The 27,166-nt window shown below is 44.8% G+C and overlaps 1 protein-coding gene across 2 annotated transcripts in view; it reads left to right on the top strand.

Annotated features, from left to right (window-relative positions):
- Positions 1–679: 679 nt before the first annotated feature.
- Positions 680–27,166, top strand: part of PLEKHA6 (pleckstrin homology domain containing A6) — a 199,003-nt gene continuing 172,516 nt past the window's right edge. For both annotated transcript variants that reach the window (XM_088458163.1, XM_088458156.1), the window contains exon 1: positions 680–862. The gene's annotated coding sequence lies outside the window, so the exon portion shown is untranslated. The remainder of the gene's footprint in view (positions 863–27,166) is intronic.

Raw genomic sequence — 27,166 nt, 5'->3', positions numbered from 1 at the left:
GCTTTACTGCCCTATTCATGCCAAAATCCTTTTTGGTCAAGGCAAATGACAAGTGGGTTACATGTACCAGACCACCCTCTGTGAGTTTCAAGTGTAAAATTTGATGCCTGAAGCTAGTTAACCCCTGCACAACTACAGCTTCTTATTCAAAATGAGATAATCTGGTGCCTGTGCCCGTTTACTGCCCTATTCATGCCAAAATCCATATTGTGCTAGGAAAATAATAATTGTAAACTGTGTGAGGGACACAATTCTTTGTTTACATAGTGTTAGTTTAGTGATCTAACTTTATTCAAATGTTTTAATGTAACTTTTTCTGAATAAGAAGCTGGAGCTTGAATAAGAAATGAATAAGAAATGAATAAGAAGTGAATAAGAAATTAATAAGAAGCTGGCCGAATAAGAAGCCAACTTCAGCCTCGTGGTATATTCTGTGTTCTTTAGAGTATACTGATGAGGCGTAGCTGTCCATTAGACATGTTGTAATTCATGAAGTGCATATGAAATCCCGAATAGTTTGTATGTATTGCACCAAACCTATCCCTGCTTGTGTAGCATCCATCTGTAAGGTGACAGGCAGGGGGGTTAAATCTTCTCACTCTGCCTGACAGCTGGGTCACGTGGAGGATTTAAATCCCTAGGGATACTCCGAGCATGCTCAGTTCAGTCTCCGTATACACCACGGCTCTATGTAACCTCTATACAGCACCAACCTGCATCCGCACATTACACTGCGTACTGAACTGTACCAGTATGTAGCCAGACAAAGATCTCGATTTACAATTGATATTATATACGGAGATGATGAATGGACCCCACAGAAATACACTTAGCCCACCACAGCTACTTTGGATGTTGAAAGGTAAGGGTGTGTTGCCATTTATCAAGCATAACCTTTTAGTAGTGGAGCTGAAAGGGTTAATCTGTTTGCATCTGCCGTATCAGTGATGGTGATATGTGATACTGATCTTTAAATCAGGTCATTGAGATTACACCACCTGCCTGCCATATCCTCCCTATTGATATGCAGTGATTTAAATCCCATTTCTCTTTTAGGCTTCCAATCCATAGAGCTCATTTCTGTTTTACAAAAGAAAAATAAATACTGCCACAGTCTGCATCTCTGTTCTATCTCTGTTTCTGTTTTTTTTTTATCTTGTATGTTCTCCATTTGGCTCTGCACACTGCATCCTATTCTGTCTCTTTTCTCTCTACCCCATGCTCTCTCTCATCACTCATCCCCCACCCTTGTGCTTCTATTCTGCATACAGCCTCTTTTCCCATCCTCTCATAATGGTTACTTACAGGCAAGTCTTTCTGTTATAGTGTATTTTCAGATATAGCTGAATAATTGCATGAATAACACCTTCGGATGTTTAGCAGTCTATTTATAGCCTTCATTTACATAAATATACACGGCTGTGTGGTACACAGAATGTTGTCCTATTTTTAAACCAAATTAAATCCTTGAGGATTATGATCAATTACAATGCAGAGTCCTCACTCATCATCTCAAAATGCAACAACTTAATTCACTGCATGTAAATATTTCCATTATTGCTTATTCTGTAACAAATGCTTTCTCTGTAACAGTGCAAACTAGACTGTTGATTGCTTCTGTCAATTAATAACAGAGACATTAGTAAGAGAGCAACTATAGCAACATTGGGAATGTAAACAGGAGAGGTTTCCAAATAACTTCCGTCTAATAAAAGTGCACTACTTTTAATTATGTATTCACTATTGCTATAACTGTACTAGCATATCATGGGTTGTGTCCTTTTGAAAGAAACACTGTTGTGATAAAAATACTGTTAAAAACAAAAATGTCAGGTCAATGTTTATATACCTGAGATAAGTGTGCTAGTAGTGTGTCTCTAGAAGAGCCTTGTGCAGCAGTGCTGTCTCCACTAGCTGACTCAAACACCAGCACATGTTTCATGCACACAATTCTTGTTGTAAATGCAACATCTGTGTCAGAAAATGGTTGTAAATCGGGTCATAGACACATGAGTGTATGTGTTTTATCCCTTCACATTTTGAAAGTTTGTTTGGCATTAAGTAGCACTGTATGGGATTATGCAAAAAGGATACTGAAGTTCTGTAAATACATTTGTGAAAAATGCATTGAAAAAGCCTCCTAAAAGCATTGAAATTGTTTTAAAACACAGTAGCACTGGAATATGCATTGTAATGTGTGTTTCATGTCCGCATACCCTTAGGAAGCTTTATTATGGTCAGATAGGCCAATCTTGTCATTCAACCCCTCACTGACCAATCTCCCACAGGTCTAGGTGGCCATATTGGATTATTATTATAATTTATTAGCAGTTTCTTATATAGCGCAGCAAATTCCATTGCGCTTTGCAATTTGAATCAACATTAAAGTTTTACTGGGTTGTAAAAGACACACATACGTAAAAGACATACATAAGGGTAAGAGGGCCCTGCTCGCAAGCTTACAATCTATATGACATCCAGGTTCAGAACCCAAGCCTGTGGAGCTGTTTTGAGGTTTGTGTTATCATATTATACTGGCAATCTCCATATTAGGGCTTATAAACTACGATAATGAAAACAATCAAATTGGGGGTAGTCATTAATGTTGTGCCTTGGGGAGGCCTGACCCCTAAATCCACCCTTCATAGTTGTCATCTTTTTGCCATCATGTTGAGGGGTGCCAATGGGAGGCCCTGGTCAGTTAGAGAGGTCATACAATGCCCCCATTTCTATTCGCACATTCTTAAAAATGCACACACTGCCAAGCGGGGCATGGCTAAGCCCCATTATTGGCCACACCCCCTGTCTAGCACCGGAGCCCATCTGATGTCTTGGCGGCCCTGATAATATTTGATAATGATCAGTTTTCTTTTGGATCCGCACAAGCTTTTCCACTGGGCTGATTGTTCAATATTGCTGCCGATAGCTCAGTGTGTATAGCCATACTCTATAGCCCAAACTATCTGCTGATTAATGATAGCAAGCTACCTATCATTCTGTACAACAATGACAAATAATGAATTTAAACATTTTTACAGTGTTAACTGCTTCAACACTGCCATGTAAAGACATGTATCCCATTAATAAAAGACTAAACATATATAATTGTGTCTACACAGAATATATTTCCTGCTATTATTAGACAAAAAAAAACATTTTGATGTTAGGGAAATATAACAGTGTAAATGTTATACAAGGCCTCATCTTTAGTAAATAAAGTAATATATTTTGCTATCAAATATGTACAATAACCGTAGAAGGTGCTAGTATTTTAATGGATTTTGTTGTCTGTATGCAATGTTTTTCTTTTTAAGTTCTCTTTCACGAAAGAGATATTTAATATGATTTATAGGCTTTGTTACAGTAAATTTATGTCTGCGTTTGTTGGGTCTGATATGCTTAAGTTGTCCTTTTCCTTTGAGGTCCTTCCTGTGTCCCTGAGGACCTGTTTGTGTTGTAATGAACTAGTCTCACACACTTCCTACCTGTGCCAAATGCAGGATCCTATTACAGACAGTAGGAATGCAGCCAAATCATTGCATGCACTGTGCAGACACAGACAGCAGATACTTTATATGTATACTTTATTTTTAAAATAACTAATTTAAGGTAAGGACCCTGTGTTCATTTCTTGTGATAGTGTTGGAAAATTTTAAAAGTCCCTGAAAACATGGTTAGCATGGTGCCTGCTCTCGTCCGGACACAGGGAGGTGCCTGGATAATCTGTGACCTGATAGGTGTCATGACAACAGTCTGGCGATTATAATTCCTGTCTATGCAAAATGATAAGACTATAATAAAACCATGGACAGTAGGCGTGATCAAGGGGGAACACGACTACAGGGAACAGAGAGAGAGAAAGGAGAGGAAGCGTACCACAGAACACTCAGTATAGTTATATAGCAGCCATTAATCCTTATTTTACATTTTCTCATGCAAAACTATGAAACACCAGCAATCCAAGAATAAAGACTACACACAATTGACTGTGTTCTCTATCCTCTCTTTTACATATAATGATATGGGGATATTGTGCACCCCCAGATACCAACTAGATGAGCTCTGCAGCGAATATACACAGATAGATCTACAGATAGACCCCATGCAGTGACATTCATGTGTTTCAGTTTAGGGCTTTTTTTTCTGCGTATGCTTGTGATGTCAGAGCATGCTTCTCTGTGATTGGCCTGCATTGGTTATCATTGTCTTCTTGTCACTGTTGCTGATGTAAATTCCATGGGTTTTCACCTTCCCGCAGTCCTTAGGGCGGGTACATCTGTCTCACACGTTTCTATGGCAACTGTGCTGACCAGGATGAAGGAAACTAAGCAATGTATGAGGAAGCAAAAATAGAAACCAAAGGGGTCAGCTGCAGTTCCACATGTAACACTGAGTCAAGTGCAAGATTTATATCTAACTTGTAAATAATTTGCAATTCAAGACATTTTTGAATTTAGTATATTTTTCTGTTTGGACTGCAGATTATAGAATTAGGCTACGATAATACTTTTTCACTGCATATAACTGGCTGGTTGGTGTTCAGTTACAGAAACGTTCTCTGGGCCTGTTTCAGAGATGGATGCTTTTGCTGCTGTGCTAATGTGCTCATGCCTGTAGGAAGCTTCTAAAGAAAAAGATGCCCCCCTGCCAGCATCTCATATCCAAAGCCTGTGTCCGAAGACGCAGGATCAGATCAGCATCGCGACCATCAGTTACTCAGAATGGTCACCTCCTGCCCGCTTGTGAAGCCAGTAAATCTGCATTTTAAGACTCAGGGGTCTATTTACTAAGCAGTGTTCGGAGACAGAGTGAAAAGTGATAAGAAAGTGATAAGGTGCCAGCCTATCAGCTCCCAACTGTTATTTTTCAAACACAGCCTGTGAGATGTCAGTTGGGATCTGATTGGCTGGCACCTTATCACTTTCTTATCACTTTTCACTCTCCTAACACTGCTTAGTAAAAAGACCCCTTAGACACTGGCTTCAGCAGTCCCAGAAAACAGGGCTGACACGACCCCGTTTTCTGGAAACACAGGCAACGCTGTCCTGTCCCTACCCCCAAATAGCCGTAGCATGTCAATCATGCTGCGGATTGGGGGCACTGTGTGCAACAATGCAGGACTCGTTCTGCACACACGCAGACCGGGTCATGCGCATGCGCAGTCCTGCTGCCATTGGAGATGTATGAAAACCATTGGGTTTGTGTACATCTCTGAATCAGGCCCTCTGATCACTAGCTGATTCATTAGCTATAGTAGTTGTAGTTTGTCTTTTTAACATTTGGTGGCGTTAGTGAGAATTTTTATAATTTTTGTGTAGATTGTAAGCTTACAAGTAAGGCCCTCTTATTGCTTTTTCTTTCTGTTAATACATTGTGGTTTTATTATTGTGTTTGTCCACAATGTTAATGCAGTATGCAGTATACAGTATGCAGGGCCACTGAGACATACCGCTATACAGAGGAGGTGTGCTCAAGCCTCCTCCAAACAAAATCCTTGTGTATCATATATATAAAACAATCCCAAGGCACTGCCTTCCTTCCCTGATTGACCGCAGCCTGTCCAGTCCCGCATATAAATCATAGCAACAGTGATGGCCATTGATGGTGTAAACCATCAATAGTTTCCTGTGATGGCTTCCTGCCATAGATGCAAACCACAAATGGCATAATCGATGGAGAACAACAATGGTAGACCTGTTGATGGCCATCCCTATGAAACATGCAGAATAGGGACAAAATAAGTTTTGCCACTGATTAGTCCAAAACTAACCCAAACGTGTGCCCATCGGCCAGTGTGTACCAGAGATATGTATGTGAACGACGACGTTCACAGACATATCACGTTGGCTGTAATGCACAGCCACTTGCAGCGGAGGCCGCGGGTAGGGGGCCGCTGCGCGAATGATGGTTGTTCAGTGTGTATGAACAACCATCATCTGCAGATATATCTATTAGGTGTGTACCCAGCTTCAGACTGTTGTAGGGCTTGTGTTGGGTTATATACACAGAGTTATTAGGAAAAGTGCCTGTTATCGCTAACAATATTGTGTGTGTGCGTGTGTGTGTGTGTGGTCAGCTTAAATTCAAGTTTTTGAATTTTTTTGAGGGTATCTGGAGCAGCAGCAGAGTAAGGGGGAAATTTATCAAATGTTGGAGAGAGATAAAGTGGAGAGAAATTTGGAAATGTATCAAACGTCTATGAGAGATAAAGTACCAACCAATCAGCTCCTGTAATTTTTCAACACAGATTGTAAAGTGACAGTTTGGAGCTGAATGGTTGGTACTTTATCTCTCTCCAATGTTTGATGCTTCTCCTCCAAAATACTTCCAATCAGCTTCTAACTGTCCTTTTACAGGCTGTGTTAGAAAAATAACCGAAGCTGAATTGGTTTCTACAGTAAAGATGGGTACAAACAAACATAGCAGATTTATCTGCAGTTCGAGTGATCTGCAGATATACCTGTAGATGATGGTCGTTCATATACACTGAACGACCATCATTTTCCAAACAGCCGCGGGTCCCGCTGGCCAGGGGGCGGGTCAGCCCCCCTCCCCATAGGCAAACGCAGGGGGGTTTCCATCTGCCTGGAATCCCCCCTCCCCAGCACACATCATGGCCACAATAGAAATAGTAATATTGTAGAATGTTACTAGTTCTGCATGTTCTTCTCAGTACTAATGAAATGATTAGCACCAACTGTGGATCTTTTAAAATGTGTCAGCCAGTAATAAATATACCTGTGCACCAACTAGGAGATGTGGAAAACATGCACTGTTAGGTGTGCACTGCTATAAACCATCAATAGGGTTAATAATTAATACTGTATAATAATACACTATCCAGTACATAAGGAGACCGATATGTACATATATGTCCAGGGTAGTACTAAGGCCCTCATTCAGAGTCGATCGCTAGATACAAGCGGTCGCTCTGAATGAGGGCAGCCACTTGTGGAGTAAAGTGCGGCCTCCTGGTCGCTAGCTAAGCTGTGGGTTACCACCCACAGCTCTAGCGAGCGACCAGGTTGATGGTCACGATGGTCAGGACCATCGCGATCATCGGGGCTTGCGACGAGGCCCTAATGTTGGGTCTCGGCAAGCGCAAGCCCCAGGGAGGAAGCTTCCTGATCGAGTAGGAAGCTCCCCACTGACATCAGTGCTAATGTCAGTGGGGCCGCCCCCAAACGGCAAGCGTTCCATCGGGAACGCCTCCGTTTGGCCGGTCAACCCCCTGCCCGCCTCCCAAACGGGGCGAGCTGTCAATCACCATGGACAGCTCGCCCCCTTTGGTGCGAGACCCGTAGTGATATAGCGCCCGTCGCTAGCCGGGTCTCGCGCATGCGCACGTCGGAGCCGGCTCCGAAGTGCAAATGTCCAGTGGGCAAACATCGACCCGGTTGCAAGTGCTCAGCGCTTGCAACCGGGTCTGAATAATGCCCTAAGGTCTTCCGCCCTAAGTTGTACCTTGCCGGGATTAAGCAGTTGGGAAACCGACCGCCGGCTTCCCGACTGCTTCCCGTATATAAAAGGCTGTGTTGATATTTCAGTAGCCTTGCCACTGGACTTCAGGTTCAGGAAAGCTGCTAAGTCTGTCTGCACAGAAATGGTTTGTTTGTTTTCCCTCAATATAAATACATCTCAAATATCAGAGTCTTTTTGTAATTTTAATTGTCATGTTAAGGCCTAGAGAGTATACATATGTTTGCTAGCATATTATACCCCTTTTACACCGGAGCTAAAACCCGGGTTATTGCAGGGTTAACCCGGGCAGCTCCCTGGTGTAAAAGGGGTGAGGATTGGATCGCCGGGTCGAGTGACCCGGCAATGCAACCCAGGTAAATAGCAGGGTTTAACACGGGAGTAACCCGTGAAACCCTGCTGTGTGTATGGCGCACTCCGGGTCTTGATGACCTGCAGTGCGCCGCAAACCGGCTGATTGGTCCGGCTTCAGTGGCGCTTGGAGATGACGTAATCTCCAAGCGTCCACTTTCACGCCGGAAATGCTGGGTCTATGCAGACCCGACTGCGGTGTGAGCGGCACAGACTCGGGAATATCCCGAGTCAGCGCCGGCGAAATTCCGGGTCTTATCCGGATAGGAACCCTGTTCCAACTCCGGGTCAGACCCGGAATTTTGGTGGAAAAGGGGTATAAGTATTTCATATTTATTTGAGTGTACTGTATTTTTCATGTATTTGTCCAATATTATCACTTCTGAAGGAAAGGATGTTTGTTGCTGACTTGTGATGACTGCCTGCCAATGATAGCTATTGTCATTTTCCAGCGCACAAAATGCACTATTACTGCAGCACTGTTTTGTAAACTACCATTGCTAGTGTAATGAAGCTGTCAAAATAATGAATGAGACATTAATTACCTTAATCAGTATAGTCTTTCATAAAAAGGATTTTGAATAAGGGGAGGGGTCCTGTATTTACAGAGACATTATTTACATATCTTCCCAAGCTACTAATTAAAAAATTATCCTCCAGTCTTGGTGGGTTCCCAGAGCAGCCTCTCCCTAAAGGCGTGTTACTTCTGCAGAAACCATTATGTTCAAAGTCCAGTGTCACCCTCCCTGTAGCTGACTGCATGATTAGCCTCAACCACACAACACTGCTTACTGTTTAGAAATTTAGATAAGTCAGTCACTAGTAGTAGTGTTATATCTTGTGAGAACTGCTGTAGGGTCTACTAGATATATTAGAATGGTTTTATGTCTTTGTCACGGGAATTTCTTCCTTTTTAATACTAGTAAAGAATTACTTTAAGGAGATTTTTATTTTATTTTTAATAGTGAATCATTATTTGAAGGAAACTGTTTGACTTCCTTTAGTTGCTTTCTTTCATCTGATATCATTGTTTGTTCATATAGCTGAAGTTTGCACAAAGCCCCCTCCCCCAACTTATATCTTTATTAGCTCTTTGATAAGCATAGTAATGTGAAATTGTTTACAGTGTAGGCTAAAGGTATCCAGACTCCAGAGATGTCAGTTGTAAAGGAATGGGATTGTTGTAAAGCTTGTTTGATTTTGCTTTAATTGTACAGAAATATCTCAGTGGGGTGGGAGGCACGCAATCAAATCCAATCAGAATTGTATACATTTCAGATTTTCATTCAATGCAATTGTTGTGCATGTGCTATAACCAGTGCTGTTATTTAGCAGGAACAAGCAGGAACTCAATTCCTGAACCTCTCATTAACTATTATTATTACCAGTTATTTATATAGTGCACACATATTATGTAGCGCTTTAAAGAGAATATTTAGTCCATTCACATCAGTCCCTGCCCCAGTGCAGGTTACAATCTATTCCCTACCACAGAGGTTCTCAAACTCTGTCCTCAGGACCCCCCACACAGGCCACGTTTTCCAGGTCACCCAGCAGGTGCACAGGTGTAGTCAGTACTCACTGATACATTTTAGAAGATCCACAGGTGGAGCTATTTATTTCACTTGTGATTCTGTGAGGAGACCTGGAAAACATGCACTGTTTGGGGTCCTGAGGACCGAGTTTGAGAACCTGTGCCCTACCACATGCTCATACACATGCACACTAGGGTTAATCTTTTTTTTTTTTTTGAGAGCCAATTAACCTACCAGTATATTTTTGGAGTGTGGGAGGAAACCGGAGCACCTGACGGATCCCACACAAGCACAGGGAGATTATACAAACTCTACGCAGTTAGACCCATAGGGCCGTTTTCAGAAAGCCTTGATCCGCGAAAAAGTTTTGCCTGTTGCCGCTTTTCACCTTTTTGCGTCTTATCTCTAAATTCAATTCCAGGACGTTTCCCCTAAGCAGAAACTCAATGTACTGAAACAGGCGGAAAAGTTTATCCAATGAATGGCAGGTGGAAAAAAAGTGCAAAATCTCTATTTTGGGGTGCAAATGTGGGGAACTGATTCAGATTCCTTTGGACACCCCCCAAAAGGACAAATCTGCAAAAAAAATAAAATAAATACCTCAGAACACCTTAAAAAATACATGTAATATTTGTGGGGCGAAAATTAAATAAGTGGGATAAAAAGTAGCAAAATATGTTCCTTGGGAGGCTGTATGGATGGGGCAGGTGTTTTTAGGATTTCAGGTGCAAGCAGTAGGTGGATTTTTCACAATTTTTAAAAGTACACTTTAGAAACACAAAAATCTGCTAGCACCCATTTTCAAGTACCCCAAATTTGACTGGGCTATTTATTTTCCACAAAAAATACTGTTTTCTATAATTTTTTCACCACTTTTACAAATATTCTTCTACAAAGCTTTTAACACAAATTAAGGACACAAGATACTTTTACTAGGGCTAATAGCACACATCTGTAATGATTTCAGTGCGTCTTATTTTGGGGTACAGACTGATTCCTCCAATCTATTCAGTACTTTCCACCTGTTATGCATTCGCCTATTTGCATTTTCGCCTGTTCTGTAATTGAATACGGCGAATCGCAGGGACGCGTATGCTGCGAATTCGCTTCTCAAACAGGCGAATGCATCGGAAAGTGCAAAAGACGAAAAGTTTCTGACTTTTCACGTCTAATTGAATACGGGCCATAGAGGGAATTGAACCCATGATCTCAGAGCTGTGAGGCAGTAATGCTAACCTTTACACCGTCTGTGTCCATGTATTTTCCATAAGATAAGTTTAATTTTAAAGTCCCTTTTGAGTGCCTTATTTTCTAAATACTGTATATGTATATACATGCATGCCAACACTCCGCATCCAGCGGGAGGGTCACGTTTTACCCACCAGCCTCCCCGTGCCCTGCAAAGCCCTCCCAATCCCCCGGAATCCAGCAGCCTTGTCTGAAATCTGCACTGTGCATGAGTCATCAAGGCCGCAATGGGGGCGGAGCTTGGTGTGAGCATCTAGAAGAGTCCAGGCCACGCACCGCTGGTCCTTGGGCAGACAGAGTCAGCTGCCCAGCAGAGCATGTGAGTGCAGTGCAGTGCAGGGCAGGAATGAAGACACTATAGTGTCTTCTTTCTCCAGCATCAGTGGCTATGGCAGTAGCGGCGGATCCCTCCCCCTCTCAATCCTGCATGTTTGGAGCTGCGGCACGTAAGACATCCAGGAGGGGTAGTGATGGGGGAGCTGGTCCAGTGCGCAGAGCAGCTCTGGTCATTTTGGTGGCGGCCGGGTCCCAGAGCTTGGAGGAGAGGCTATAGGAGGAGTGCCAATGCCCAAGGTGAGTGTCTGTGGTTCTACCTCAGCAACTTCATAGGCAGGCACTGACATGTGTGTGTGTGTCTGGCACTGACTCCTGTGTGTGTAGGTTGGCACTGATATGTGTGTGTGACACTGACCTTGTGCGTGTGTATATTGTCTGGCACTGACCCCTGTGCGTGTGTGTTGTCTGGCACTGACCCCTGTGCATGTGTGTAGTCTGGCACTGACCCCTTTGCATGTGTGTAGTCTGGCACTGACCCCTGTGCTAGTGTGTAGTCTGGCACTGACCTCTGTGTGTGTGTGCGTAGTCTGGCACTGATCTCTGTGTGTGTGTATATAGTCTGGCACTGACCTTGGATGGGTGTATGGTGGCACTAACCCGTGGGTGTAGGGTGGCACTGACCCCTGTGTATCCAAAAAGTTGAAGGTATAAAAACACTTTGACAGAGGACTCATTTTGAGTCAATGATCACATAAATTTGCGATATTTTGCTACTGTACGTTCCACCCATACACAAACTCGCCCTGGCAGCATGCTGCACTTAGTAATTTAGGACCTGATTCAGGCCCGCTCGCTAAGAAGCGTTCTCTCGTAGCTGGCTGATTTTCGCTTTCTGTGCATGCGTGAACCAGTGCGAGAGATCGGGAAGTGGTCACTCGCTGCGCATAGACTGCCCAGCAGAGTGAGTGACAGGAAAAGCCATTTGTGTATGGTAACAGGGGCAGGCCACTAGAAACGGGGGAGTGGAGGTGCATACGCAGGCGTGCCTGAGCGTCTCAACACTGTTTCAGAGGCGTGCATAATTAACAGGCAGCGTCATTGTACACGTCACCTGGTTGTATTTCACACTGAAGTGATCGCAGTGCTTGCGGCAGGTTATAGTCAACCATAAGCGCTGCGATTGCGATCCTCAATGTACCGATGGTTCCATACACTTCCTGGAGATGACGTGCACAACTGGACGCCAAGACATAGTGGGCGTGCTTATGCCTTGCCGTACGATCGCCTGCCTTGCTGGGTATGTGCGAACGCATCTAGCGAGCGGGTCTGAATGAGCTCCTTAGTTTCCACCTGCCACTGCAGGACACCCAGGAGCGGCCATAGGCGGAGCATTACATGCATATGAATAAAAAGTTTTTGAAAGTGTCCCTGGCACAACTGACACCCTAATAGCAGCAGACTGAAAAAAAAATCAAACAATAGTACCCTTTACTATCAACAAAATCCAATCACATGTAACAATGCTGATAATTCTGTCTTTAAGAAAATAAAATGGAATACTTTCCTTAATCCTCCACACACTCAATGTGTGTGTATATGTAGCCTTCCTCAAGGTAGATGATAGAATTTCATACCATGAAAGACAAAAAATTGTGTAGAAAATCTAGTATAGTACTTCACACACTATTTAATCATAAAATACAATATCAATAAACATGGAATAAAAGTGGACCAATTGTCCTATCATCCATTCACCAAATGGTGAAAAATAAGTTAAAAATCACGAACACGATATCCACATGTATATATGGTGGGAGAATTACCAGAAGTTCTCTTGAATAGGGTATACAGCAATATGGTGGAGGTCTCCGGAAACCTCATCCACAGTCCTAATCCAAATCTATCTCCAGGTATCTCCTGTGACACTCCACCACCGCGTTTCGGGAGAGAGCAGCTACATTCCTCAAGGCAGTGTGACTAATGCTCAAATGAGTCCTCTTATATACCCTTCCAGGGATAAGCTTCCGGGTCAAGGGGTCAAGCAATATTAATTTCTAAAACACAGTACAACTCTAAAAAAATCAATCTCCCTCACTGACCAGCACTCAAAACTGAGTCCCAATAAACTCCATCCAAATGCACAATGGATGTATAAGTCAATAAAATCTCCAGACCGGAAGTGAGCAGAAATTACTTGACCGGAAGTTGGTCGGAGCTACTTCCGGCGAGGACCTACGTGTACTGGCAATTTAGTCCGCTTTAGCTATCTCTTTTGCAGCGGAACTCTTTCCTCAGGTCCCCGGCGTCCTCCTCTGCTACAGACTCCCGTCTTTGCCATAGACTTCAACTTCCTGTATATGGAACGCATTCTGGATCCGCCATACTTCCGGTTTCGACAGCCATCTTGTATAACTGTTATGGCCATCTTTGATAAGGTAGATCTTTTATTTTATTAATTGCAATTCATATTCCCCTCTTTGTAGTGGGTCAATGCCATATGTAATATAAATAAAAACATAATAAAACATATTCTTCTAGGCATAATGCATAAAAAGATTGATCAATGGAAATACAGAGGTTTAGAAATTAAAAAATAAATCTATAAATATCCAATAATCATAATAAATATTAAAAATACTATAAAAACAGGTAAAAGTCACCATAAAACAACAAAAAACCTTTATGAACCATGGGCCTGATTCAGACCCGCTCACGAGCGCACATCACTTGCAAGCGGGTCAATGTTCTCCCACTGCGCATGCGCCGCCTCCAGTGTGCGCGAGCCCCAGCGAGCGACGCAGCTCTGTCACTCCGGGACTCACTACAAGCCGGGGCGGCTGTCGATGTTGATTGTAGGCAGGGATGGGGGGTGGCTGCACAAACGCAGGCGTTCCCTTAGGAACGCCTGCCGTTTGTGGGCGGCCCTACTGACATCACTCGTGATGTCAGTAGTGGACTTCCTACTCTGTTAGAGCAGGAAGTCTACTCTAGCATGCGGGAGCCGAGACCCTCCCGCAGGGTCTCGACGCAAGCCCGATGGTCGTGATAATCGCGACCATCGCCAGGCCGTTCGCACTAGCTGTGGGTGATTACCCACAGCATTGCGAGCGGCCTGGAGGCCGAAACAAACAAACAGAAAAACGCCCTGATTCAGAGCGAGCGCTCGCAAACTTCGATTGCCTCTGAATCAGGCCCCAAATTCCTAAAATTAAGGGATGTACCCAGAATAAAAGATAAAAAACGAAGGGGAGTAAATATATCTACAAAAACCACTTCAGCTCGAAGTCTAAATTCAAGCCTCTAGGAGATAATGTTTTAAGGTTGAATATCCAATTAATTTCTCTTTTCACTAATCTTGTCTTTTCATCTCTATTTTTCCATGTGTTCCTTACATTCTCTATCGCCATAAAGGTTATAATCCCTCAGCGGCGTGCCGTACAAACTCTCATTCAATCTAGAATCTCCCTGAAACTAGTTTCCAAAAGTAGGCAAGTGTCACGGCCAGGGTATTTCAGCATGGCGCTAGGCGGGTGTTACCTGTGAGGTCGTTGTTGTGCGGCCCTGTTGTCACTCTGCGCTGGTGAGGCCTGGCGGCGTCTCCGTTCCGTTTGGCATGGGCGCCGCCATCTTGCCTTCAGGCCATGTGATGCGGCTGGCCAATCCTGGTGAGTCACATGTTCCCTCCAGCCAGTAACAGCACTGCATGGGGTATTTAGGAAGGGTCAGTGCCTTCCTTCTTTGCCAGTGCAACGTGTATCTCAGCCTAGCTGAGAGGGAGTTCTCTGTGCTTTCCTGTTCCTGTGAATTCGCTGTCTGCCAGTCTGCCTGTCAGCTCCTAGTTCCCACTGGACTACCCCGCTTCCTCCATCACCCTTGCCCATACCTGAGTGCCTGAGCCTGCTGACATCCTGCGCTTCAGTTCACTACCTGCAAACCTGGCTTGATTATTTTCAGTTCACTACCTGCAAACCTGGCTTGATTATTTTCAGTTTCACTACCTGCACACCTGGACAGCTCTAATTGTTTCTACTTGGACATTAACCCTTTTGCTCCCACCACAGAACTCTTGTGCACATTTATATATTCCTGGACTTTTATTTACTGCCACATTATATGTCTACTCAAGCACTTATTAAAAATCCTAGTTTTATTTTCAAATCTGCTTCTGTGATCGCTCCTGCTACCACCCCGGGTCCACAAACAACCCAGAACATAACAGTTTGCACTGGCCAAATGGAGCCGGCCACGGATCAGGAGTCAGGAGTGGATTTGTTCAGGTGCATTTCTGGTCGTTTAGAAAATCTGGAAAACATGCAGCATCAGATGGCTCAATTTCTGCAAGAGATGTGCAAGCGACAGGATAGTTTGCAAACTTCCTTTTCTACCCCTGAAGTACCAGCATCTACATCCGCATCAGCGTCTGGGAATACAGGAGGCAGATCATCTCCCTGCTTACGTCTTCCTTTACCAAATAAATTTGACGGCAATCCTAAACTCTGCCGAGGATTCCTAAATCAGTGTGACATACATTGTACCCTGCAGAATGACAACTTTCTAACTGCAAGAACTAAAGTGGCTTATATAGTCTCTCTGTTATCCGGCCAGGCCTTGGAATGGGCTTCCCCACTCTGGGAGCGCTCAGATCCGCTGCTGGATAATTACGCAGGTTTTGTGTCATCCTTCAGGAGGATTTTCGATGAACCTGGGCGTACTGTATCAGCATCATCAAACATCATGACACTGAGACAAGGAGTCCGTCCTGTCAGTCAATATGCCGTGCAATTTAAAATTTTAGCATCAGAGCTCAAATGGAATGAGGAAGCCCTCACCTCGACCTTCTGGCATGGGTTGTCAGACCGACTAAAGGATGATCTAGTCACTCGAGAGCTTCCTACTAATCTGAACGACATGATTTTGTTCTGTATCAAAGTTGACCTACGCTTCAGGGAACGTCAGGCTGAAAAAAACAGAACTGACCGGCAAAGGTCATTTACCCCCTCCATTTCTACCCGTCCCATTCTTTCCCCTACTGAAGAGGAGCCTATGCAGGTGAATCATACACACCTCTAAAGAAGAACGTCAGAGAAGAATGCAAAAGAACCTCTGTCTGTACTGCGGAGAGTCCAGTCACCTGCTGATCTCCTGCCCCCGTAAACCGGGAAATGCCAAATCCTAACTGACCCTGGAGACATCAAGTTAGGAGTTATGAACCCGTCTCCAAAAATTAAAGATTTCACGATTACCCTAGCCTTGGATCTTAAACCCAAACCTGTCTTTGCTACTGCTCTACTCAACTCTGGAGCAGCCGGAAATTTCATAGCGTCTAGTTTCATAGATAAATTTCAGATTCCTTGTTTGTCTCTCAACCATGCCATCTCTCTGACCTCTATAGACGGATGCCCTCTAACTAACGGGATAGTCACCAAAGAGACTCAACCAGTATTGGTCCGAATTGGGGCACTTCATTCTGAATCCTTAAAATTCCTGGTGATATCAGAGGCCTCTCAAGAAATTGTTCTTGGTCTACCCTGGTTACGTCAACATAATCCCAGGATTGATTGGAGTTCTATGCAGATTCTGTCATGGGGTATGGACTGTCAGAAATCCTGTCTTCCAAAAATTCGACCTGTGAGAAAGACAGTTCCATTAGTTTCTTCTGCCATTCCCAAGGAATATCAGATGTTCGCCGACGTTTTCTCTGAACAACAAGCAAATATCTTACCCCCTCATAGGGAATGGGACTGTCCAATTGAATTGATACCTGATAAGATACCACCTCGTGGTCGTACCTATCCACTGTCCTTGCCTGAGACTCAAGCCATGACAGAGTACATCTGGGACAACCTGGCAAAGGGGTTCATTCGCCCCTCTACTTCACCTGCCGGAGCTGGGTTTTTCTTTGTTAGCAAGAAGGACGGTGGTCTAAGACCATGTATCGATTATCGAGGCCTTAATGACATTACTGTAAAGAATTGATACCCTCTTCCCCTGATTACTGAGTTGTTTGATAGGGTCAAGGGCTCTGTCATTTTTTCGAAATTAGATCTAAGAGGGGCTTACAACCTCATTCGTATCCGAGCTGGCGATGAATGGCAGACCACTTTTAATACCAGAGATGGACATTTCGAGTATTTAGTAATGCCTTTTGGATTGTGTAACGCCCCTGCTTTCTTTCAAAGTTTCGTTAATGAGATTTTCCGGGATCTGTTATATGTTTCGGTTGTTGTCTATCTGGATGACATACTGATTTTTTCACCCTCTGTGGCTAAACATCAAGAACATGTTAAAGAAGTTCTGACCCGTTTGAGAGAAAACCACCTTTACTGCAAACTGGTGAAGTGCGTCTTTGGAGTGCCCAGTGTACCTTTTCTCGGCTATGTAATATCTGGCTCCAGTTTAGAAATGGACCCCAAGAAGGTACAGGCAATTCTGGATTGGACCTGACCTCAGACACTGAAGGCCATCCAGAGATTGTTGGGCTTCGCAAATTATTATAGACGCTTCATTAAGGGATTTTCTACACTGCTGGCTCCCATTACAGCCTTGACCCGCAAAGGTGCTAATCCTGCCCAATGGTCACCTGAGGCAGAGTCTGCCTTTCATCTTCTAAAACAGGCCTTTATCTCAGCACCAGTTCTTCGACAACCAGATCTGGACAGGCCTTTTTTGTTGGAAGTAGACGAATCATCTGAAGCTGTGGGAGCAGTCTTGTCTCAACGTTATGAGGACAACCGAGTCCATCCGTGTGGGTTCTTTTCTAAAAAATTCTCTCCTGCCGAAAGGAACTACGCCATAGGTGAGCAAGAACTACTAGCTGTAAAGTTGGCGTTGAAGGAATGGAGATATTTGCTAGAAGGCGCCAAGTTTCCATTTACTGTATTTATGGACCATAGAAATCTCCTATTTCTCAAAAACCTCCAATGTGTGAGTCCTCGATTGGCCCGCTGGGCAATATTCTTTGCCAGGTTTCAGTTCACCCTGACCTTCCGGTCTGGAGCACTTAATCAGAAGGCTGATGCCCTATCAAGATCTCTCCTCTGTGATGATCAATCTGAAAATCAAAGCAATACCCCTGTCTTGGAATCAAGAGTTTTCGCCGCATTACAACTTCAGCCTCCTACGGGAAAATCATTTGTGGCCCCGGAATTAAGGAAGTAGCTTCTCACTTGGGCACATTCCTCTCGCTTCGCAGGGCACTCAGGCACTCGGAAGACTTTGGAGTTCCTGAAAAGACACTATTGGTGGCCTTCTATGAAGGCAGATATAATGGAGTTTATCTCTTCCTGCTCCTCCTGTGCCCAGCATAAATCTTCACGACAAGCTCCAGCTGGGGAATTGCTTCCATTACCTACTCCATCACGTCCATGGACGCATCTCTCCATGGATTCGTCACAGACCTGCCAGTCTCTCAAGGTTTCAACACTATCTGGGTAATAGACCGATTTTCTAAGATGGTCCACTATATACCGTTGAAGAAGTTACCTTCTGCCCTTGACCTGGCACAGTTGTTTGTCCAACACATATTTCGTCTACATGGCCTTCCTGCTGAAATTGTCTCTGACCGTGGTGTGCAGTTTACTGCAAAATTCTGGAGGGCTTTGTGTTCTGTTCTTCAAATGAAGTTAAACTTTTCCACGGCCTACCATCCGCAAAGCAACGGCTCCACCGAGAGAGTTAATCAAGATCTAGAGACTTTCTTAAGAATTTTTATGTCATCTTCCCAGGACAATTGGGCTGCCTTGCTGCCGTGGGCTGAGTTTGCACATAATGCTTCCTACCACTCGTCAACTAACCAAACGCCATTTCAGGTTGCATATGGCCTTCATCCTCGTGTTCCCGAATTCCGAAGCCTGCCTGTTTTCGATGTTCTGGCCGTGGAGGACACGGTGCGGAATTTTGCTGCCATCTGGACTTAAGTACGGTCAAGATTTGTTGAAGGCATCCTCTCGCTATAAGACCCAGGCCGATAAGAAGTGTAGAATAGTTCCACGCATGCAAGTAGGAAACCAGGTCTGTTTGTCTACTCGGAACCTTCGTCTAAGAGTTCCGTCTATGAAATTCGCACCCCGCTTCATCGGTCCCTTCACCATAACAGAAGTCATTAATCCAGTGGCCTACCGTTTACAGTTACCCCCATACCTAAAAATTCCCAATTCCTTCCATGTTTCCTTATTAAAGCCCCTAGTCCTGAATAAGTTCCATAATGCTCTACCTGCTTCTCCTCGAGTCCAGACGGAGAGAGGAGTTGAGTTTGAAGTCTCCCAGATCTTGGACTCTCGTCTGCGCAGAGGTCATCTTCAGTATTTGTTGGACTGGAAAGGTTACGGTCCAGAGGAACGTTGCTGGACCGATGCTCGTGATGTCCACGCTCCCACGCTCATCAGGAGATTCCATTCTGCCCATCCGGAGAAGCCTGGTGAGTGTCCTGAGGCCACCCCAAAAGGGGGGGGGTACTGTCACGGCCAGGGTATTTCAGCATGGCGCTCGGCGGGTGTTACCTGTGAGGTCGTTGTTGTGCGGCCCTGTTGTCACTCTGCGCTGGTGAGGCCTGGCGGCGTCTCCGTTCCGTTTGGCATGGGCGCCGCCATCTTGCCTTCTGGCCATGTGATGCGGCTGGCCAATCCTGGTGAGTCTCATGTTCACTCCGGCCAGTCACAGCTCTGCATGGGGTATTTAGGAAGGGTCAGTGCCTTCCTTCTTTGCCAGTGCAACGTGTATCTCAGCCTAGCTGAGAGGGAGTTCTCTGTGCTTTCCTGTTCCTGTGAATTCACTATCTGCCAGTCTGCCTGTCAGCTCCTAGTTCCCACTGGACTACCCCGCTTCCTCCATCACCCTTGCCCATACCTGAGTGCCTGAGCCTGCTGACATCCTGCGCTTCAGTTCACTACCTGCAAACCTGGCTTGATTATTTTCAGTTCACTACCTGCAAACCTGGCTTGATTATTTTCAGTTTCACTACCTGCACACCTGGACAGCTCTAATTGTTTCTACTTGGACATTAACCCTTTTGCTCCCACCACAGAACTCTTGTGCACATTTATATATTCCTGGACTTTTATTTACTGCCACATTATATGTCTACTCAAGCACTTATTAAAAATCCTAGTTTTATTTTCAAATCTGCTTCTGTGATCGCTCCTGCTACCACCCCGGGTCCACAAACAACCCAGAACATAACAGCAAGTATGTATATATATATATAAAAAAGATAATTTCCAACTTATTTGTTTTTCTATAGCTCCACCCACAGTAGCTCTACCCACAGTTCCTGAACCTATTTTTCCAGAAAAATAGTCCTGGCTATAATTATACAGTCCTGCAATGCTTGTGTTTTGTCACACTGGAAATATATTGTGTGTAAGGTAACCAGGGCCGTAACCAGGGTGGTGTGGCCGGCGTCCGCCACAAATCGCACATGCTCTGTGGGTGGAATCGGACGCCTCCACCTGCAATCATGGCCACTACCTTTTCTACTGCCCGCTACAATGTATAATAGTAGCGGTGTGCCCGGCTCTTTATCTGCCGGGCGGACCGCTACTAATACACATTACAGCGGGCTGGGCAGCACTGCAACTGCCTGCTCCTGTGCACCGCACTACGCAGTAACAAACACACTGTCAGCAGCACCGGGTAGTACACTCGTACTACCTGGCGGTGGTGTGTTTGTTTTAGCAGCCAATGAGAGTCAGTCAGACAGACTCTCTTTGGCTGCTGTGCCCACTGCTGGAGCCGGCCTGGAGCTGACTCATGAGCTCCACCTTCCAGCTCCCGCAGTGGGTGATGGGAGAGATGTCATGACGTCTCTCCTGTAGTGCAGAGTGGGCTAGGATGAGGGGCACTACTGAGGGCACTGTATAAGGGGAACTACTGGGGGCACTGCATAGGGGGACCACTACTGGGAGGACTGTATAAGGGGCACTACTGAGGGCACTATATAAGTGGCACTACTGGGGGCACTGCATAGGAGGACCGTTACTGGGGGCACTACATAGGGGGCACTGTATATGGGGCATTACTGGAGGCACTGTATAAGAGGCACTACTGGGGGCACTGTATAAGGGGCACTACTGGGGTCACTGCATACAGGAACAATTACTGGGGGCGGAGGGTCTTTAAAAAATCATGCTGGCTGTATTTATTTGTCTGCTGCATTCATGTTTTTTAGTGTGTGTACCCCGTCATAGGCATAGTGGTATATTTTACTGTAGTGGTCCTAAATCCTGTGTAAGCTGTTTCTATATATATATATGTATATATTGTGACATATTCAGGATAGGGGTCCCTCTCCTGGGGTAGATGGACTCCCTCTTTACACACACAGCAGCCGTTGAAACAAGATAGAAGTCAGGGGTTCTCGTACAAACTGGTCGGCACCAGTCTTTATTGTGCCAAATGAATATAAACATAAACAAAACATAAACATAAGTCCTATCCCGGCTGGGCACTAGCTACACAGCAGATTCCCTCTCTATAATAACAGTAGGGCCTATAGCCCTCACCATCAACAAAACATGTGCACAGTACTTTCAAGGATTATCACCAAGTGTCTCTGAACAGACTAGTCTGCCTGCTCTCTCAGGTGTGAGGCACTCAGCCACAAACAAACCCAGCTTACATTAGCCATTTCCAGCTGCAAGCCCTAATGAGCCTTTTACCAGGCTGAAAGGCCCAAAACCTGGAGTGGCCTGTGGATGGAGCCCTCCCTCTACTCACATCCACACCCCCAGGACCCACATTTTCCAAAAGCCGACACTCTGGTCTGCTTACAAAACAGACTTCTCCTGGGGGGTTTTAGAACACATAGGCCAAAAACCTAGGACAAATGTACCTGCCATTGACCACTTTACCAGTGCTTCTTTCACAATATATGTATATATATATATATATATATATATTTATATTTATATGTGGCTAGATGTTTTTTCATTGGTTCGGTAACCAAGGATTTGGAAACCCCACTTACAAAATCCTGTGTTTGCTACTGGCCGGATACAGAGACTGCGGATTCCCTCCGGCTCCAACAGTGATCTGCTGAGAACTTTGTTATAAAGGTAAGTGCTGCTTTTAGGAGAGAGACCCAGTGGGAGGGGTGATTTGTACTATGTGACATAATGTTTAAGGGGGGGGGTTTGTACTGTGTGTCATAATGTGTATGGAGCATTACTACTGTGGGCATAATGTGTAAGGAGCACGACTACTGTGGACATAATGTGTAAGGAGCATGACTACTGTGGGCATAATGTGTAAGGGGAATTACTACTGTGGGCATAATGTGTAAGGGGATTTACTACTGTGGTCATAATATGTAAATGGCATTACTACTGTGTGGAGTAATCTGTACGGGGCACTACTACTGTATGGTCATAATATGTAAGGGGCATTACTACCATGTAGCATAACGTGAATAAGAGACAATACTATGTAGTGTAATATGAATAAGGGGCACTACTATGTCTTGTAATGTGAATTGGAGGTACTATAGTGTGGCCACACCCTTTCACTATGAGACCATGCCCTCTTTTCGCCTGTGCGGCAGTGACCCGCACTGTCCCTGTTTACAATATGGGGGGGTCACTAATGCACTTTCTACCACAGGGTACCAAAAGGTCTAGTTACAGCTCTAGTTACCTATTCATTTTTTTTCTAGGTAACTCAATTTATTTCTGATCGAAAAAAAAATCAGTGTGTAGTGTTTGGGAAAATTCCAAGCCAGTTGCCAAAATCTTCAATAATAACTATGCTAGGTTTGTAAAAGAGTGTGGTCTGATTCTGAGTTGGATGAGGTGTCAAGCTGTACGCAGTTAGCTGATACAGGAGGCCATATTCAGATGGAGAAACTGCACCTGCCATAGGGCTGGTGCAAGTTTCGATGGGGCGACCGATGGTGCGTCTAATGACGCACAGATGGAAATGCATTTTCTCAAGATGCTGCAAGTGGCCATCTTAGTGAAAATCGGCCACAGCATTAGCATAAGACACAGACATGTAATAAACGTAGCCGCATCCGCGCCTCTGTCCGACCCTGTGGGCTGAATCAGACTTGTACACAAACCGATGGTCATTTTACTTACTCATATTGCCGATGGTCGCTATAGTGATCTGATACTGCGTCTACGGAAGCAGGACTCGGATGCTGTCAGGGGATGTATTTTGTACTCAGACACCTGCTGCAGCATTAGAATATTATGTTATGGATGAGAATAGCATACCACTATGAATCAGGCCCAATGTGTGTAGCTTAGATACATCATCTATGCTAAAACCATGCTTAGAAAGAAGTTACCATATTACAACTCAATCATTTTATGATGGTAACACAGAATAGAAAAATTTAGCTTTTTATGTATTAATTTTACTGAGTGAAAATAGGATATGCCTATGTCCGAAGTTACATTTCTCAGGATTGAACTGTGGTATTTATTTAGAGTTAGAAGTAAAACCAACTAAAGGGTAAAGATTGGCACTAAAGATTGGAAAAGCCATGCTGTGATGTAAATACATTATTTTATTTTTATGCAGAGAAGACTAGTACATAAATTATATTGTCTACTCTCCCGAAATGGTCGGGAGGCTCCTGAAAATCGTGTGGCACTACCGGCAACCTGGAAGAGTAGGTAAGTCTCCCGGAACTGACCGCCCACGGCCCGCACCACCCACTTCCTGAGGGGGCCACCACTTTGTAAATGTAACTCCTTGTGTGGGTGGAGGGGGGCACAGAGAAGGAGGTCTTTCCTCCTGGCGCCAGGGTTTCAAATTCCACCATTGTTTAGAGGTAAGCTAACTTGGTCTGAAACAATGTGTAGGTAGGTGTCAAAGTGGGATTTGGTTAGGATCCCGACAAGCGGGATGCCGCCTGCCGGAACCCCGGCATCGAAATCCTGACATGACTCGGGATGCCGATGTCAGAGTCCCAGCAGACGGCATCCCGACCGTAAGGACACCGTGGAGAGGTAAGTATCAGCCGTGGGGGAAGGGGGAGATAGGTTTAGGCACCCCTGGGGGGAGTTAGCGTTAGGCTGCAGGAGGGGGAAGGTTAGGGTTAGTTTTCGGGCAGGAGGGTTAGATTCAGGCACCACCAGGGGGGGTGGGGGTTAGGCACTAAGGGGGGAGGGTTAGGGTTAGGCACTAAATTGGGAGGATTAGGTTTAGGCACTTACCAGGAGGGATAGGGTTAGGGTGCGGGGTAGGGAGGGTTAGTATAAGGGTGCAGGAAAGGAGGGGTAGGGTTAGGGGGTAAATAGGACAAGGGAACATTACTTACCATTTTTCCTCTCAGGATTTCAACCATCGGGATGCCGCTGTCAGTTTAGAGACAGCCGGCATCCCGTCCATCGGTATTTCATAGCTATTCCATCAAAGTAACATCCACATTATTGCCAGGCAGGGACATGCAGTCAGGGTAGGCATATTATTATTATTATTATTATTATTATTATTATTATTATTATAATATAGTGAACAGTTGTTCTGCAGTGCCTTATTAAGTACATAAACAAATAGGTGACCAGTGACTTACAGTACAATACAATACAATACAATACAATACAATGCAGGACAAGGACATGGATAATATACATTGCTACATTAGCGACCATAACACCCACATAGGCAACAGAGCATAAGCAACCAAGTGTTAGGTGCCCTAGTGGGGAGTAAGAAGTAGATGAAAGTAAAGTAAGGAAAAGCACAAGAGGGTAGAGGGCCCTGCTCGTAAAAGCTCACATTCTACAAGGGAGGGGCAGACAAACAGGTTTGACACAGATGGGGCAGAAGGGAAGGACATGTAGCAGCAAGTTAGGATGAGAGCTGGAAGGCTTTAATGAAGTAGTGGGTCTTGAGAGCCCTTTTGAATGATTGTAGAGAGGTGGAAAGTCTGATGTGGAGAGGGAGAGAGTTCCAAAGAAGGAAGCAGCAAGGGCCAAATCTAGGAGGGCGGGAGTGGGAGGAAGCAATCACTTGGCATGAAAGCCGCCGGGCATTAGTTGAGCGAAGAGGGCGGACAGGAGAGTGAAGGGTGATGAGATCAGATATTGGGTGAGGGCTTTGAAAGCGAGTGTGAGAACACTGAATTGGGTTCTGAAAGGGAAGGAGAGCCAGTGGTCGGTTGATAGGAGAGGGGGCGAAGATGTAGAGCGTTTGGAGAGGAAGATGAGCCGAGCAGCAGCATTGAGGACAGACTGGAGAAGTGAGAGATGTGATTTGGGGAGGCCAGATAGGAAGAGGTTACAGTAGTCCAGTCTGGAGATGACCAGCAAGTGTATGACGGTTTTAGTGGCATCCTGGGTGAGATAGGGTCTGACCTTGGAAATATTTTTGAGATGGAAACAACAGGACTGCGAGAGGTTCTGGATATGTGGCTTGAAGGAGAGGGATGAGTTCAGGATAACTCCAAGACAGCACACTATGGGGCTAGATGAGATAGTTGTGCCATCAATTGATAAAGAAATAGTGGGAAGAGAGGTTATGTGGGAGGATGGGAAGACGATCAGCTCAGTCTTATACATGTTAAGCATAAGAAATCGCTGTGACATCAGGAAGAGATAGCAGAGAGACAGTTGGAGATACGAGTCACTAGAGAGGGGGAGAGATCAGTTGAGGAAAGGTAGATCAGAGTATCATCAGGAAAGAGATGATAATAGAGGTCAAAAGAGCTGGTGAGTTCATCTAGAGAAAACGTATAGAGGGAGAATAGGATGGGTCCAAGAACAGAACCTTGGGGAACACCTACTGTAGGAGGCTGTGAGGGGGAAGAAGAGTCATGAGAGGAAACAGAGCAGGATCGGTCAGAGAGGTAGGAGGACAGCCAGGAGAGGGCAGTGTCACGTACTCCCTGTCATGCTCCAGAGATTTGATATAAAAACAATAGAATAATACAAAGAAGATATTTATAAATTATAAACAACTTTGTTTATTGTAATAATTTTTTAGTTAAAACTGGTTAAATCTGCTGCAACAAGATCTCAGCCTCACCTCTCAGACACTGCTTGCAGAGCTTGGGGTGGGACCACAGCCACAGAAAGAGAGCCAATTGGGTCATGCCTCACACTGGGGGGGGGTGCAATGAGCACTGATGGATACCTTGGATGTGTCATGTGACCAGGAAGTGCACTGCTCAGCGTTAGAGAAGAGACGCGCTGACGCTGACTCACGTTTTTCCATGTTTTTGTTTTGCCAAGACCCCATGTATTGCCTACTTTGGAACGAAGAGGACCCGAACTTTGCATAGGAGACGGTGAGTATGGATATTTTTTTTTACAGGTACCCTATGGATTCTACTGGAGAATGGGACCGATGGCTAAAGGGATATATAGGTGAGTATGTGTACATGTGTGTGTACATGTATGAGTACTTATATATTTAATAAACTTATACTTTGTGGGGTGGTGTGTGAAAAAGTCTGGTGCTGGTTCTGGATAATACTTGGGGACCCTATGCATTTTTCCCCTTGTATTTCCAGGACCGGACCAGAGCCCAGTGCTGGTTGCTGAAAGTACGGGGGACCCCTACATCATTTGTCCCCTGTATTTTAGCAACCAGGGCTGGTTCTGACTAACCCAGTGCTGGTTGTGCTTAAGTACGGGGGAACCTTATATCGTTTGACCCCCATATTTTGCACAACCAGCACTCAGTCACTAAAGCCCGGGGCTGGTTGCTCTTTTGGGGGAAGGGCAACGCCGTTTTTTTGGGGGGTATTTTTGCACAGGTTTTCACTTTTTAAACACAGCAGCACCGACAGGTCTCACTGGTCCCGTCCGTGCATCTGTGTTTATTTTTTTACAGACAGATGCATGTATCACGGATATCACTGATCTGTGCAAACATCTGTCTGCTCTCCTGCACGATCTAAAGATTGTGCACAATAGATCTTGTGACACATCGTGCAGCTTTTACTGCACATCATGTCCTGGAGTGCCGGAGAGAGTTCAAGGGAAATTGCTTGCGATATCGCATAGTGAGCACATCGCGTAGTGTGTAGGCACCTTAAGTAATTGTCACAGTACTTTGACTTGTAGCTCAACAACAGCTGAAGTACTACAGGTTGGTCAGATCAGGGGTATCTATTGACGACCCACGGACCTGAGAGGGTCATTCAAGGATTTGCTTTGGCTTCCAAGTCCTGTGACAGTCTCCATAGGTTTCATGGCATCCAGCCTACAAATGTATATTTTGTATGTTGACTGGAAAATGTTGACTATACCAATCTAAACTATTAAACCAACTAGTATTTAGCTCCTTCTAGCAAACATGAAGTTTAAAATGCATGCACAATGCAGGGT

The sequence above is a fragment of the Taudactylus pleione genome, unplaced genomic scaffold (assembly GCF_031769625.1).
Source record: "Taudactylus pleione unplaced genomic scaffold, aTauple2 ptg000814l, whole genome shotgun sequence".
Taxonomy (NCBI): domain Eukaryota; kingdom Metazoa; phylum Chordata; class Amphibia; order Anura; family Myobatrachidae; genus Taudactylus; species Taudactylus pleione.
Note: the sequence above shows the minus strand (reverse complement) of the source record. Positions and strands in the feature narration are given on the sequence as shown.